We start from the raw sequence: 16,293 nt of genomic DNA on the forward strand, positions 1-16,293 counted from the left end.
TCAATTCACTTTTTTTGAGTAATACTTCAGATTATATTCTTGTGTCTTAGAAATAAATTTATCTGCTATAAAGTGTTCCAATTATTGGATGACATGTGATAATTGAAGTGGAAGCTAATGTATTGATACTGACATGTATGAAAAAACTTTGAGTAGAAGCTCGGTCAGTATAAAAAAAAGTGCAGATTGTTTTTATGTAGGCAAATGTAAATTCTTTGCATAAGAACTGGAAAGTTCCAAACTGAAAGAGGTGAGAGACAATTTGGTTGTTTTTGGAACTTTTATTACTTTTATCCTGAATTTGATTGAAAACAAAGAAAACTTCAGGGCTTTTGTTTTCGAGTGAGTTAAGGAAATAGCTGACGGGAAAATGGATTTGTAGTATGCACAAAATATATAATTCCTCCGTTTTTATTTAGTTGCAATACACCCCTTTGACACGCATGTTAAGGAAGATATTAGACTAGGTAAACGGATAAATTAATTTACCAAATTTTAACACCTATAAGAAGAAAGGGATAAGTTTCTACGGTATAAATTTCATAGCTTAATTCATTCGTTTACCTAGTTTAATCACCTCATCAATAAACGTGATAAAAGGTGTGTTGTAAGTATAAAAAAACAGAGGAAGTATAACGTAGTATCAATAATTGAGCATGTGAGTTTTGAACATACGAACAATAATCGTCTGGGTTGGGGACATGAGCATTTGTGAGCTGATAATTGAGCTAGATTCACAATGATTGTGATTAGGGCTGTACACCGGTCCAAAACCGGACCGGACCTGACCCGGACCTGAATGGACCGGGACCTGAATCCTTGATTTTTAAGGACCGAAGACCGGACCTGAATAAACAGGTCTGGTTCCGGTCCAGACCTGAAAAATCAGGTCCGGTCCGGGTTTGGACCTGAATAGACCTGATTATTATTTTTTTTGATTTTTTTTTTAAATAATATGAAAGTTCTGACTTGTTATGGACCTGTTTGGACCTATTATGGACCTGTTTGGACCTGTTTAGACCTGTTTGGACCTGTTATGGACCTGTTTGGACTTGTTTATGGACCTATTTAGACTTATTAAATAAAAAAAGTAGTTTTATCGGTTTCAGGTCCGGACCTGAAATTTCCGGGTTTTACCCGGACCGGACCTGAAACCCGGAATCATTGAATTTCAAGGACCGGGACTGGACCTGAATCTACAGGTCCGGATCAGGTCCGGTCCCAACAGGTCCGGTTCAGGCCGGTTTTCAGGTCCGGGCCAGTTTTTGTACATCCCTAATTGTGATTGTAGAGATTTTAAGTCAATGTGAGCTTCGTGGAAGCTTTGAGCTTAGCTATGTCTAGCGCGAGGAAAACAACTCCTGTTTGGAATCAATCGTTATGTGCATCGTTTCAGTTTTTGTTAAAAGTTGTACTCTCTCTGTTCCTAAACCTAAATACCATTACTAATTTTATTTAAGTTTTATTTGGTCTAACACTTCTTCTTCTAATGATCGATTTAACCTATATGCAAATTAGGAAGTACTTTGTACTACTCGTATATCTTAGGGGGGCTGAATGTCCCGTGACATGTCGAGCTGTAAGCCTGAATTTTAATTATTCGCTTTTTTATTTATTTTTAATTCGTTTAATGTAGAAAAACAGATAACATGGATTACTTCTTATATTTTGAGAAACATACTTTATGCTTATGATGGAATTGGCATCTATGCTTCTATATTGCTGCTGCAATTAAGAACTGGACATCTCTTACCATCATTCTTTCTTTTATTAATACTACCTCGTTTCCAAAGAAAATCACACATTTCTTTTTATTAAGCCATTTCACAAAGATTGTTATAATTAAGGAAAATGATAAACGGGCTAGGGCTATATATATCATTACCCTATAATTAATACTCCCTCCGTGTTTTAATAAGTGTTATAGTTTGACCGGCACATAATTTTAGACTTGAATAAAATAAGAGGTATGTGGGGTGGTTGGAGTATTAAAAAATTATAAAAGTGAGATAGTGAGGTTAATAATTTATTGAAAAGTTATAAATGTGAGAGAAAAGATATAATAAAAAAGTAGTAGTGAGATTAGGTGGGGGTCATGAGAGGAGAGAGATATAATATTTAAATGTAGTGTTTTGCCTAAAAAAAAGTGTAACACTTATAAAAATACAACCGAATTTAATAAGTGTAATACTTATTAAAACACGAAATGAGTAGCCTACATTATTTGTCACTTTTTCTACTCCAGTGTTTCCCCACTTATAAAATTTCATTGTTGTACACTACAATATAACATTCTAAATCTTGTATTACGTACTTTATTTATTCATTAATTTAATCTTTTGGAGTATAATAATCCACTACTTCCAATCATTTTCTTGGTTTTTGTGAATTATACGAGGGAGATTACATAATTTGAGTAGTTTAGAGTTTTTAGAACAAAAAGGGTAGTTCAGATCATATACTCCCTCCGTCCCCAAATAATAGTCCCTTAATCCCTTATGGGTAAATTTTAATCCCAAAATATTCACTCCATTTATTTTTTCCAATAACTATAAATATTAAATTTTTACTAAAATTTTCTACAATTTGCAACAATATTTGTGTAAATTTAACTTTTCTATGTAAATTTTGTTTTCCCACGTACTTTTATTACTTTCTCTCTCTAATTTTTTTGCATATCCAATTTACTTTTTCAATGTACTTTTACTATTCTTATTTGTGTTTATTAATTCCCGTAAAAAATATCAATAAAAAACTATTAAAAGGAAACGGTGGGAGTATTATATATTAAATGATGAACTTTTCGTCATAGGAAACAATATTTTTGGGAGGGACTAAAAGAGACTTTTGTCATTTCCAAATAATAGGAGTAGTTGAATAAAGTGCTCCGTATGTGTTTGTTTTGGACCCCAAAATCCCTATTATATGGTTTATAATTATAAGAAGTAACAACACTCTAACCCAATTCATTTTACAAGTAACATTAATTTATTACTCCGTAAAAACTTTATTTATTTATATGAGTAAATGAGTAATCCTTATTTTTTGTCACAATAACAACCTTATTTAATAATCATCGTAATCCTTATTTTTTGTCACTATAACAACTAGAGCTGTTAAAAATTGATCCGATTTGAGAATCCGACCTAAACCGACAATGATCTGAACCTGATCTGTACCCGAACAATGGGGTGAAACTAGTGACATGTAACCCGACCTGAATTGACCTGATGTTAACCGACAACCGATTTGATCCAATACTTTATAACCCAAACCCGAACCTACACTTGATCTGATAGTAACCGTCAACCGATTTAATCTGACCCGACAACAATCCGAACCCGAATTAGTACCCAACCCGATTAGAACTTGAAAATGATTTTAACCCAACACAATCTGTTATTGACCCGAGTCATGAAAGGTTTAATAAAATTTTATACACCTTTCGTTCAGTTGGTACAGTTCTGTAAACCCTCAATCCTTAACAAAATATTAGTGCAATTTGTTCAGCTTATATACCTTTTGTTCTCTATTACTTTGCATATAGCCTCAATAAAATCTTGATAATGTTTGATCAAATTATAAAAGACGTAATTATATAGGTTCAGCTTCACCACATCGATATTTATTCGCATTGAACTTGAACCAAAACCAAGAATGATCTAACTTTAAGATTATCCGACCAAGTAATTATCTAACCCAACCCTAACCCGAACCTGAATGTACCATCTATTAACCCGCCCAAACCCGACTCAACACAACCCAAACCTGAAATTGAACCCAATCTGAATTTGACTAGAATCGAACCCGACCTATACCCGAAAAGGATAACGACTCGGAATAATCTATACTGAAATTGACCCGACCTGAACCTAAACTTGATCTGAGGCTAGATTGACCCGACATAACCTAATCCTAATTTAACCCGAAACCTGATTTAATCCGACCTGAACCTAATTTAAAATCTGCTAAATTTATTCTACTCTGTTCTGTTGAAATCCGTTGATATCTATTTTGTTGCGCTAAAATCTGCTTTGCTCCGGGTCTAATTATGCTTGGTTATGTAGAATACTGTATGAAGAAAAAAAAAATGGGGCCAAACGGAGCCAAGAAGAGTGTGCGCACGCTTTGTCTCTCTCAGTACGCAACCCCATGTGCTTAACCTTTGCCTTCCCTCTCACACTCACATGTGCACTTGTCCCATGTTATTGTTATCGTTTCTCTCTGCCTTTTCTTCTTTCTTTTCTTTTTTTAATTAATCAAACATATTTTCATTATCTTTTTACAACTTTTTAGTTTTCTTACTTTCTCATCACAAATTATGATTTGTTGTATTGTTTTATTTGTCTCCTTGATTTAGGTCATTGTTATTTGTTACTTGTTACTTGAAGATTCTTGTTTATTTGTGTTTTTTATTGTGATTGTTTTACACAAGTAGTCTATATTTAACCATTCTACTTTCTCATTGAATTAAGTAGTTTTTTCCCCTCTACTTTGGAGTATTATAGTATAGTTAGTGTTTGCATATTAAAAGTAGTTGATCTGTTTCGTATTACAATCCTGTTCTTTCTCTGATTCGTATTAATAATCTGTTTGACTGGTTGTTTTATTTAAACTATATGACTTTGACTTCCATTTTCGATAAAAACTGTTTGTGTTTTAAGTGTTATATAATTCATACTATTATTTTTAGGCAAAAGCTAATGAACGTCCCGGGGGCGTTAGATAAGCTAGCTAAAAGTAACATTAATTACACTAATCGACGCGTGATTTTGTCATGTTTTCCCAAATTAATACTATTTTAAGTAATATTTTAAATGTTTATCCAACGCCCCAGGGCGTTCGTTAACAAGATCTTTTTTTTTTAAAGACCAGTCATTTGTATTTAAAAATAAAGGGAGTATGATGAGTATTTTTAAATACAAGTACATACCAAATTTTAAAATTAAATGATTACTTTTTCGAGTGTTCGAATTACAAGAGTAGCTTATTTCATAATAAAAAATAAAAAATGAATTATAAGATTAGATTAGCTCTTTGATTGATTGATGATAAGCCAAGTGATTAGTGAGGGTGATTAACGAATTTGATGTTTTGTCTTATCGAGAAATATGCTAATACGAAGTCATAATTTCATTCGTTAGGTAACGTGTTTGAAGATTGACATTTTGGTTCATGATAATAATAAACCAATTTCGTAAAAGTTGCTTTTCAATTTCCGCAATTTACCAAAGTGAATTATGCGTGATGTAAGGTTTTATTTTCCTAACAACTTAGGCCTTTTTGGCTTACCTTATTTTTGCTTATCTGAACTTATCTGATCTGATCCGATCTAATCTGATCTGAATGTTAAATTTGACTAAACTTTGACCTTCAATATACGATAATGTATACGGAAAAAATATATCAAGTGGGGTGTTGTTAGATTCGCAATAATGTGTATTTCATTAATATGTAATTTTCATAATTTTTTTATTACGAAATTAAAGATATTTTGCGACAAAAAACTGCACATAAAACAATGATCTGATCTGATCTGAACTTATTTTTTCTGAAATAAGTAAAAATAAGGTGAACTAAACAAAGCCTTACTCCGTACCACACTACCACCCTAAAAGACGATAACTATGTAAATAGCCTCAACTAATTTTATTTTTTTTAATTTCATTTATCTTGTCTTTCCAATCAAGCTGTGACACTGATCACGGTTAAAATTACGATTATTTGATTTTATATCGTGTTACTTAACAAAATACTGTTGAATTTGTGTCAATTTTATATGATTAGAGTTGCTATTGAATTTGTGTCAACTTTTTATCATTTTAATGACGTTTAGAATTGTGTATTTAGTTATTTATTACTAAAGTAAAAATCATAACGTCACAATTTTATGCTCGTCACTTAGGTGCATATCATAACTTGTTATGCGTTCGAAATGTATCACAATTTGAAAAATTTGCAAATTACAGCCATTTAAAGTTTGTATTTTGTAAATTGAAGCCATTTAAAAGAAATTGTAAATTATAGCCTAAAAGTTCGTATAAATTATAAATTGCAGCCCGATTCAACTTTTTCATCGGTTTACAAGTCGAAAAATCTTTGATTGAGGTGTTAGGGGCCATTTTAGCTCTTAAGGGCCCGAATTGAGCTCGGAATTAGCAAAAAAATAACGCAAGTGCCTCGTTTTGTGTAAAAAAATGTATCGATTTGTGGAAAAATAACGCAAGTGCCTCGTTTTTACAATTTTCCACAAATCGATACATTTTTGTTACACAAAACGAGGCACTTGCGTTTTTTTTTTGCTAATTCCGAGCTCAATTCGAATCCTTAAGGGCTAAAATGGCCCCTAAAACTTTAATTGAAGATTTTTCGACATGTAAATCGATGAAATAGTTGAATCGGGTTGCAATTTACAATTTATACGAACTTTTGGGCTGCAATTTGCAATTTTTTTTAAATAGCTGTAATTTGTAAAATACGAACTTTAAATAGCTGTAATTTACAAATTTTCCATACAATTTTATTTAGTTTCAATCATTTTTTTGTTTAAGACAACATTGTATAAGATATTTTGTGACAAACAAGAGGAAATCCCACATCAATATCACAATATATATGCTCATATTAATTACATGGTCACATATGCAAATGCCAAAAGTGGGCAAGAATTGGGGTTGCTATCTTTGCTGTTTTTGCGGCCCTAAGAAGTGATCTAATCTATCAACAAACCCAAAAGTTAAAGTATAGTCTTTCTCTCTGTTTTTTTCTCACATAAATTTCTTTTTTTCTTTTATATTTAAGATTTGGTTAGATGAGTGTGACAAAATATGACATATTGGCCGTGGATACTTTCAGGTTGAGTATGAGCTGAATCGAGTTGAGTAAATTTCAGGTCTATTGATAATTGTTGTAGACTCAATTCGATTCAAGTCATCCTCTTTTCGATTATAATTTGAGTTTGAGTCAGTTTCAGATCATCTAATTTCGGGTATCTTACAAATTTGGATATGGTCGAGTAATTAAGGTGAGATTAATGACGGTTGAGATACCTTAACAGAATTGGTAGTAGCCGTTGAATCATGGACACCAAAAAAGTGGCCCACAACGTATGCTAAGGCCTTAGGTAGACCTCCACCATCAAATTATGGCCCACATTATTACAGTACTCCATTTTTTTTCAAAAAAAAAAAAAAAAAAAAAAATCATTTTTTATTTTATTTATAGATTTTTATTTATAAAGATTTCTTAAGAGGGTGATTGCACTTGGAAGACAAAGTAATGTGATAAACAGAGTGGATAAACCATGCATTAATAACAACTTAAAGATAAATTCTGAGCATTGATTATTCTTGGTTCAAGGAAAGTGCAAATCTCAATTAAAGTTGTCAAATTTGTACTTAAATTAGTGGGACGTTTTGTAGCACTAACCACCTTATATCCACATGATATCTTAGCTTGTACCTTCCACCTTACCACAAAGCTTTTAATGTGTGTGTCTTTCAATTTTCCTTCTGACATGAAAATGGGATTTATTCCTTGAACTTTACATATCATGGGAGCTGTATTTGTGTAACCAAACAACTTGACAATACTAACAAAGTTAACATTGTAATAAGGGGCATGTTCTGTGGATATTTTGGATTCTAACGATAATAAAAAATAAAATTAAAAAAAAAAAAAAGTGTGGATCGTCTTGATTGGTTTGTTTATGCCCTGTAAGATCGAAATCATATTATTGGTCGTGGAAGTAGAAATGAAGTCTTGAGATGCATTAGCAAATGCATCTTCAACAGAACGTGGGTATGGGGAAAACGGAGTAGGACCCAATTGTCAGTGTAAAGTGATGTAGCCTTAAAAAAAAAAAAAAGGAAAAGGTTGTATACGGGTATATGGTATAATACAACATTGTAATACTAAATTTCTTTTTACTTTTTGTTATTTTTGACCCTTGAATTAGTTGTTTGACTCCAATGTCTTCATTTTCTTTTTTACTTTTGACAGTCAACCCAATTTTCATGGTTTACCATTTTTACTCCATTTTTTGTTTCTTGAGGAGGTAAGTTCAGAGAGGGCGGGCAAGACTTCATGATTGAAAATGGCAAGGAAGATGCTGGTGATGGAGGATCCGATCTTAACAGACCGTACGGAGGACTGTGATGAGCTCTTCGGTGGTGGTAGCGGCTGCATTTTTGGTGACGATGTCGACAACAACGCTACCATTGAAGACCAAGTGGAGAACGATAGAGGCGAGGAAGATGAATTGGAGTTTGCTTTAGACGCATTGCTAAAGGAGGTAATTGTTAACACATTAATTCGTAGCTTAGCTTAGGGTTTACTGAAAATTTATGAAAACCTAAATTATAACAACATAATTAAAATAAGAGGAATAAATTAAGGGACTTTCTTTATAGGCTTTAATCAAAAAATAAGAGTAACAGGGGAGTGAGTGAGGAGCTATTTTGAACAGGGGAGAGTGAGGAGCTATTTTGAACAGGGGAGTGAGTGAGGAGCTATTTTGAAGCACGAATAAATGACAATTGTGTATATATAGAATTAATTGTAGCTGAATTAATTGTAGCTTTCTCAACCCAACTAGGACATACGAGTGTTGTCAAGTGTTGGCAGATACTTATATTAGTAGAACAAACTCCATTCTCTAATTACCAAAAAGTTGGATCTTTAGGGGCTTTCTTCTGTTATTTAACATTCATGTTGAAAGGAAAGGCTTGCATTGAATACAAAACAATGACAATAATATTTTAATATATTAACACAAGATAGAATTGAATTATTTATTACTCTGAAAAAAGAAATTAATAAGTAGAACCTGTAATTGTTCCATATATTTGATTTATACTGGATGCAATGCTTGTTTAAAGTGTGTTATTGTTTTAAGTATGTAGCATACCAATTTTTGCAGCAGGGATTATTTATTTATTGAACAGTTTTTCTGTTAAAAGTAGAATTATACTATACTTGGTGTTAATGTATAGATTATTGATTTGGTGGAATAGGTAAATGTTGGAGAAGAGTCCTACAAGACTCCTACGAAAGGGAAGAGTACGGTGGCTATTAGTTTTGAGATCGAGGAGTTTGCAAATGTAGAGGTTTCTCTCCCCCCTCCTAAAGTTGGAATGGTCTTTGATAGTTGGAAAAAAAATAGATGAATACTTTCGGAATTACGGGAAGCAAGAAGGTTTTGGGGTTGTTCGATCTAGTGGAACCTTTGTAGGAAAAGGTGTTAATGCGAAGGAGAAGAAGAGTGTCACATGGACATGTGAGTGTTTTGGTATGCCCGGTAGGAAGAGCAAGAAAACCGGTCCCGCCTTTGTCTTGGATTCACAAATAGGTGAGGAACTTTGTGTAAAAAGGAAGAGTAAAAAAGTTCAATGCCCGGTGAAATTATATGCAAAGGTGAACGAGGGTGGTGATTGGTTAATTGATAAAGCCGAGCTAGAGCATAAAGGTCACGCACCTACACCGGGGAAGTCCAAGAACATCACCAAGTTTAGGAAGAAGTTCTTGACGGACAACCCGCATATACTTCGACAAGTGTTTAATGATCGGAAGGCGGGTTGAGTCAAAGGTACTTTTTATATAACCAGTGGTTGTTGTACTTTACCAGTGGTTGTTATTGTAGTTCTAGTTGTACGTCAGTTGTGTGTACACCCCTTTTTTGTAAATAATTGATACGAATAAGTTGTTACTTTAATTTAAAGACCAAAGTTTATTTGATGGATAACATCTTTCAAACCTATATTTTCCCTAGAGTATCAAAGACTAATCCAAAATAAGTTAAACACACCGCTGATCCAGAATAAGATAAACACACCACGTACCCAAATGAAGATTAACAATACAAAGGGTTTTCGCTAATGATGTAATTGAACCCCAATCTAATCTGTACTTGTTTTTTGTCGTCAAATAATATTCGATATCGAAATACTTATTTGTAACATTGGTTTAAATAAAGATGTGATTAATATGAATTTTGGTTTAAACAAGTCGGTTTTGGCTTATTGGATTGAATTTTGGTTTTTGTGCCGGTACAAAATTTAATTTTGGATTGACTGTTGCATACAAAAAAGTTGCGTTAATTGCTATAACTAACAAAACATTATTATATTCGAATTAATACATTCCATGCTACAAACATGAATAATACAAAAAGGGTTTGGACTTTGGTAAAGGGCTTTAGTTAAATGCATAAATAATCTAGTGGTACCCTAGGGTATAAGAATGGTACCCTATGAAGGGATTGCCATACTGAAGTGGTACATTCCGTCTAATGTTATTTTACTCATTATCCATGGTATCTTTCAACATGTCAGTCGAAGTAATCAATATATTAGTTATATGATAAAAAAAAAAACTTATGTACAGTGGTACCCTAGTGTCGTTAGTGGGACCCTAGGATAGTTTAGTGGTACCCTTTTATAGGTTGGTGGAACAATCCACCCAGTATTTTACTTAGGACTGTTCTTACTGACAAAAAGTAAGATATCACTGCTGTTAGTTGACTGTAATTGTAAGCATTACATTGAGATTGTAAGCATGACATTGAGGTTATAATTAATTTCCTTCAACACAAAAATAAAATAATATACTAAAGAGGTTATATACCATGCTTAAGACCAATGAATATTTGACAATTACACATTTACATGTTTCAAAATATTTTCCCTGTCTTATCACAAGAAGAATAAACTCACTACTACTATTCCAATTGATATTAAATATACGTAGAGGTTCCATTCGGTTTTCGCTTGTGATCAAATATTTGAGCTCAAATTCAATACAATTTACCAATATGTTGTTATCTAAACCTACCAACTCCAAATTAAAATGGTTAAGTTCACAATCTTTACAAACTCAACATTGATTCTCAATTGACAAAAAACAACACATTATTGTATTTCAAAACATAGTTCTTTGCCACCATTGGAGATGGTATTGTAAATTGTTATTGCTATATTTTAACAATCATCAAAGCATTCTCACATTCCATGCTATATTCACGAGTAATGCAAAAAGCTTTCGTTCAATGGCTTTGGTTAAATGAATAGGTCCGGTGGTACCCTAGAGTATATGAATGGTACCCTTACTGAAGGGATTGCCATCTACTGTCTTCAGTAGTGGTACATTTCATGTAGTGATATCCTTGTCATTGTAATTGGTACCTTGCAACACATCAGTAGAACTAAACTATGCTTGAATGGGAGTTGAACAAAACTTAATTAAAGTGGTACCCTACAATGTTTTAGTCGTACCCTATGATACTTTGGTGGATCCATCCGTTTCAATTCGTACAATTGTTAACTCTTAATGCGGTTGTATGCGGTTTATCTTCCATTTTGTCTTTTCATCTTACTCTCTTTTTATTTTTTATGTATTGTCCCATCGTAGTACTCATATGTCAGTCATAGGTTTTCCTATCTCAGTAGGTTCTGCAGCTGAAGATTTGTAGTTGATTTGACATAGTGGGTTTATATTTAGTACTTTTGTAACTAAATTTTGTACCCTCGCCATATTTTTAATAGGTGTTATGTTTTGTTCAATCCCAGTCAAGTAATGTTTAAACTTTTATCTTGTTGCTTAAATGTCTCCCGATTTATATTTTGTTTGTTTAAATATATTGAAAAGGGTCGGATCAAATAGGCGTTAAATAGAAACATATTACCACACGGTTGGAAATTGTATTCCTTACCAACTACCATATAGCAACTAGCAAATGTACGAACAATAACAAGTTCAAAATTTTAAGGACCTGCACAGAAATATGAACAGGTACCTCTACGATATAAAATGGTTCCATCTGAATTTGGAATAGTACAACTCATACAAAAAAAGGTCTTCGACTTAGATTTAAAATTAATCACAACTCCGTGGAAATGGATCATTTTCAGTTCTCAGTTGTGCGGATTTTGTATCCAGTGGTTCTTTTTATAATTAATTTACATTTATCACAATCATCTAGCAATAATAAAAGGTAGGGGTGTCTATTCGGTTTTCGGTTTGGATTTAGGCCAAATCCAATCCGATCCGAAATAAAATTCGGTTTTTGATTTTTCAATCCAATCCAATCCGAATTTCTTATGAATCCAATCCGATCCAATCCGAAATAAAATTCGGTTATTTGGATCCGATCCGAAAATCCGAATTAAAATACATTGCAAATTTTTTAGGGACTTAAGTGATTATAAAAATAAAAATTCAATTATGAAAAGCCTAGTTTTAAATACATAGTTCCTCATGATTAATACAAATATTAAAAACATAATTTTTCATAGTTTATATTAATGTAATTATCAAAAAAAATTTACATGATTAATATAATGTATCCTTATTTGTAAAAGTGTGGTTTTATATTTCGGTTAATTCGGTTTTTTGGATCCGAACAAGGTCAATCCGATCCGATCCGAAAATCCGAATTTTCAAAAAATTTCAATCCGATCCGATCCGATTTAAAGTTTGGATCCGATCCGAATTAATAATTCGGTTTGGATTGGATTGGATTTCGGTTTTTATCCGAATAATGGACACCCCTAATAAAAGGCATAACGCTCCCACTGAACATCAAAGAAGTCCAACTGTATATACAAGTAGAACATGTTTCATACTTATTTTGTTGTACTACCCAATTTGTTGTACTACATACAGTGTTTATATAGTAAAAGGCATTATGCTCCGATTGAACACCAAACTAGTCCAACTGGTATATTAAACCTTGTACAAGTAGAACATTTTTACTACTTAACTTGTTGAAACTATCTACAGTGGTTATATTTTTTGGCCTTCGGTTATTTCACCCTAGACACATACAAATCAAAAACCAATGTTATATCTAATTCTTAGAATATTAATTTGGTACAAATATCCTCTGTCTTGGTAAATTACATATTCACTATACCTTTGCCCTTTTCCTCTTCCGACTACTCTTACTCTTCATGAACTGCATCATCATCTTCATGAACTCAGAGGGTGAGCAGGAGTCCTCTTCAATGTCTTCATCAGTCTGCTCATCAGACCCATTGTCTTCTTCAGTATCTTCAACAACAACATTTTTAGACTTCTTCGGTAGCTTTGCCCTCATGTGAGTTTTGTGCATCCCCTTCACTTCAGACCCCCCTTTCACAAGGGCCTTACCAGGGGCCTTAGAAGTTGATGGATCCTAAATGCCAGAAATGACAGAGAAAATTTCAGTCTTTCACCAATCACATTCAACTAATATATTAATACATACATAGAACACTCACCATCACATGTTTCCAGTTCTTCGATCGCACAATTGTCTTCGATCTCATAATTTTTGCAGGGAATAATACAAACCTACTACTGCAAAAAAAATCACAACAGCTGCACTTAGCTTATACACAACAACCAATAGAGACATATCATGGATAAATGCTTCAACACACCCTAAATAATCAATACAAATCAGAAAATGCATAAACAAACCTAAAAAAGGGCCTAGTAAAGGAATGTCATAATAATACCCAATTGGACTGTCATAATTATACAAAAGGCATCAGCATTCTACAAGTACTATCACAGTTACAAAAAGGTATAACTAAGATGTAAAGTTTGTAATTCATTAAAGGTGTCAATAGTGATACCACTCATTTGATAAAAGTAGGTCATCAGAGACAGAACAAGTCTTTGGAGGGGTTCTAGTCCCAGCATATAGAACAGGAAAATAAATCATTTCACAGTGGCACTTAATTCACTCTCAAGAGTAATACAGGAAAAAGGTGTCATCTTCTATCAATAACACATATAGCTGCTTATCTACAGACTCACTCTCATCATTTGCCACAAAACATCTATTTGCACAAATTCATCAAAGGAATAACCAATAAAACGCAAAATTATAATTTGATTATGAACAAGGTAGCCCCTTGAATTCAGGTCACAAAAGCACCAATATACCACAATAGCATATAAATAACTAATATCCAGCAGACCAAGAGGACAAGTACTTATAAACCACACAGGATACTAAACAACATGATGACACTGGCTGCAAAATCCCCCATCAAATACAAAGGCTAAAATGCCAAAACCTAATAACCACCATAGTAAGATGATTATGCACATCAGTATAAATCAAAAGAATCACCAGACTAGATAACCCACAAACTCCAATGACATTAGCACCCAACTAGACAGCCCACAAGATATGTACAACAGTAATACTCCAGTACTCCAGCTGACAGGCGACACAACAATCTCTACAACAATCTCTGAACGCGAGCATGCACTTTATGTTCATAAATATTAATGGCTATGTGTACATGAATGGCTCCACACACAATGCTTGAGTAACGCAAGCATGCACTTTATGACACAGATAAATCTCACAGCAACATTGTTGAAGATCTCTAACATGTTGAGATTTAAGGTTACAATTTCGACATGAAACCAATCAAACTCACAACAACAGATTTATAGCACTATCCCACCCAACAACACACATGGTTGTCAATCAATTTTGTTTGTTTATTCACCTAATTACAACTAAAACATAATTACAACATACTTTAATCTCAAAACATACAATCTAATCAAACATATACAACCAACACCATGAAACCAATTAAATAGCAAGAAATACCCATAAAAATAAATCACGCGCACAAGAAAATTACAAATTCGTGGAACAATTCATGCTGTGAATTGTAATTGGGATTTTATGTAATTCTTCAACCCTAAAAAAAACAAATTTTCGAGGACAATTGTAATTGGGATTTATGTAATTCTTCAACCCTGTGAATGATTTCAAATATGAACAACACCACATCCCCCCTAAAACCCAGAAAATACCCATTTTAAAAACCCAATCTTTTAGGTTAAACGAATACAATGACATTAACTTAGACAAATTACTAAAATAAAAACAACAACCATTACAAATTTGGGAAAAACTAATGAATTTATAACTAAGTCGCTTACTTGGGTCAAATTGTTCCACGACTGATGCGTAAAACCCTTCAGTTCGCCCCGCAGCAATCCCGGAAAGAATTCTTCAACAAAACCCCAACGCAAATCACGAATGATGGAGATGGAGGGATAAGGAATACAGAGAAGAAGGGTTCGAAATTCAAATTCAAAATTGGTTAGGAGGAGAAAATAAGGGTCCGAATTTCAGCGGGGAGAGAGAGTGAGAAGACAGATCGAAGGAGGGGTAAATGGAAGAGAGAGAAAACATACCCTCAAGCAAATACAAAATAAGGAGTACTATACCAAATACATTTACAAAATACGATATACTATAAAAACGGGCTGACAAAAAGCATAACGGAAGGTGATGTGGATTTCCACTCAATCATGAGAATTTACTAGCTTACCCCTGAAGATGCATTTGCTAATGCATCTCAACACTCCATTTAGACAAGCTCATTATTGGTCAAGTATTTTACATTTGAAATTTAGTTTTAGTTGTAGTTGCCTTGTACATTTGTAAACTTGGGAATATATCCCGTTATCCTTAAAACTTAACATCATTAGAATTATGGTTGATCTATCTGATACTATTATGATTGATTTATTGTATATTTAACCAAGTACAACTCAAACTCATTATCTAGATCCAGCCTTTGAATTTAGCTATGTAGTTTGAGTATAGCTCAAGTCCAAGCTCAAGCATTGCATGTAAATGATGTACTACAAAATTAGTGATCATAAAACACTGGCTGATTTCTTTCATTCGTCACATAATTCCACAATACAAGTTCATAAAAGGGTGTACTTAAATTGCCGAAGAAAAATTGCATTTTTAGATGTGGTGCACAAGTCTTTACCTCCCTTACACTTTTGATTCAGATAATTTTCCCCTTTACTACTCCCTCACATACAAAGAAATGAATACATCATTAGAAAAACCGGTTTCATATCACGCGTATGCAGAAATGACACTATATCTTATACATTTTGGGGTATTAACTATAAGGACATGTTCTCTTCAACTTAATTTCAGTTCAGTTTCTAATTTCCTTCTCTCATAAACAATTTAGTTCAGCTCAATTCAGTAAATCAGATTAGACCCTTAAATGTTCAGCTAATCCACTATATAATTGTCATGTTAATACATTCATAAAATTGAAACAAGTCAATTTAAAATATAACAAAATTACCATAATTGTTTTGTCGAACATTTTTTAAAAAGTTAGAAACTCCCTTCCCCCAAGTATTCTAGGATCGAAGGTAAAAGTCTTAGGCCTTGTTCTCATCAGATTATTTTCAGTTCAGTTTAATTTAGCTCTAATAAGTTCAGTTCAGCTCCTAATTTTCTTC

The sequence above is a fragment of the Chenopodium album genome, chromosome 15 (assembly GCF_948465745.1).
Source record: "Chenopodium album chromosome 15, dcCheAlbu1.1, whole genome shotgun sequence".
Taxonomy (NCBI): domain Eukaryota; kingdom Viridiplantae; phylum Streptophyta; class Magnoliopsida; order Caryophyllales; family Amaranthaceae; genus Chenopodium; species Chenopodium album.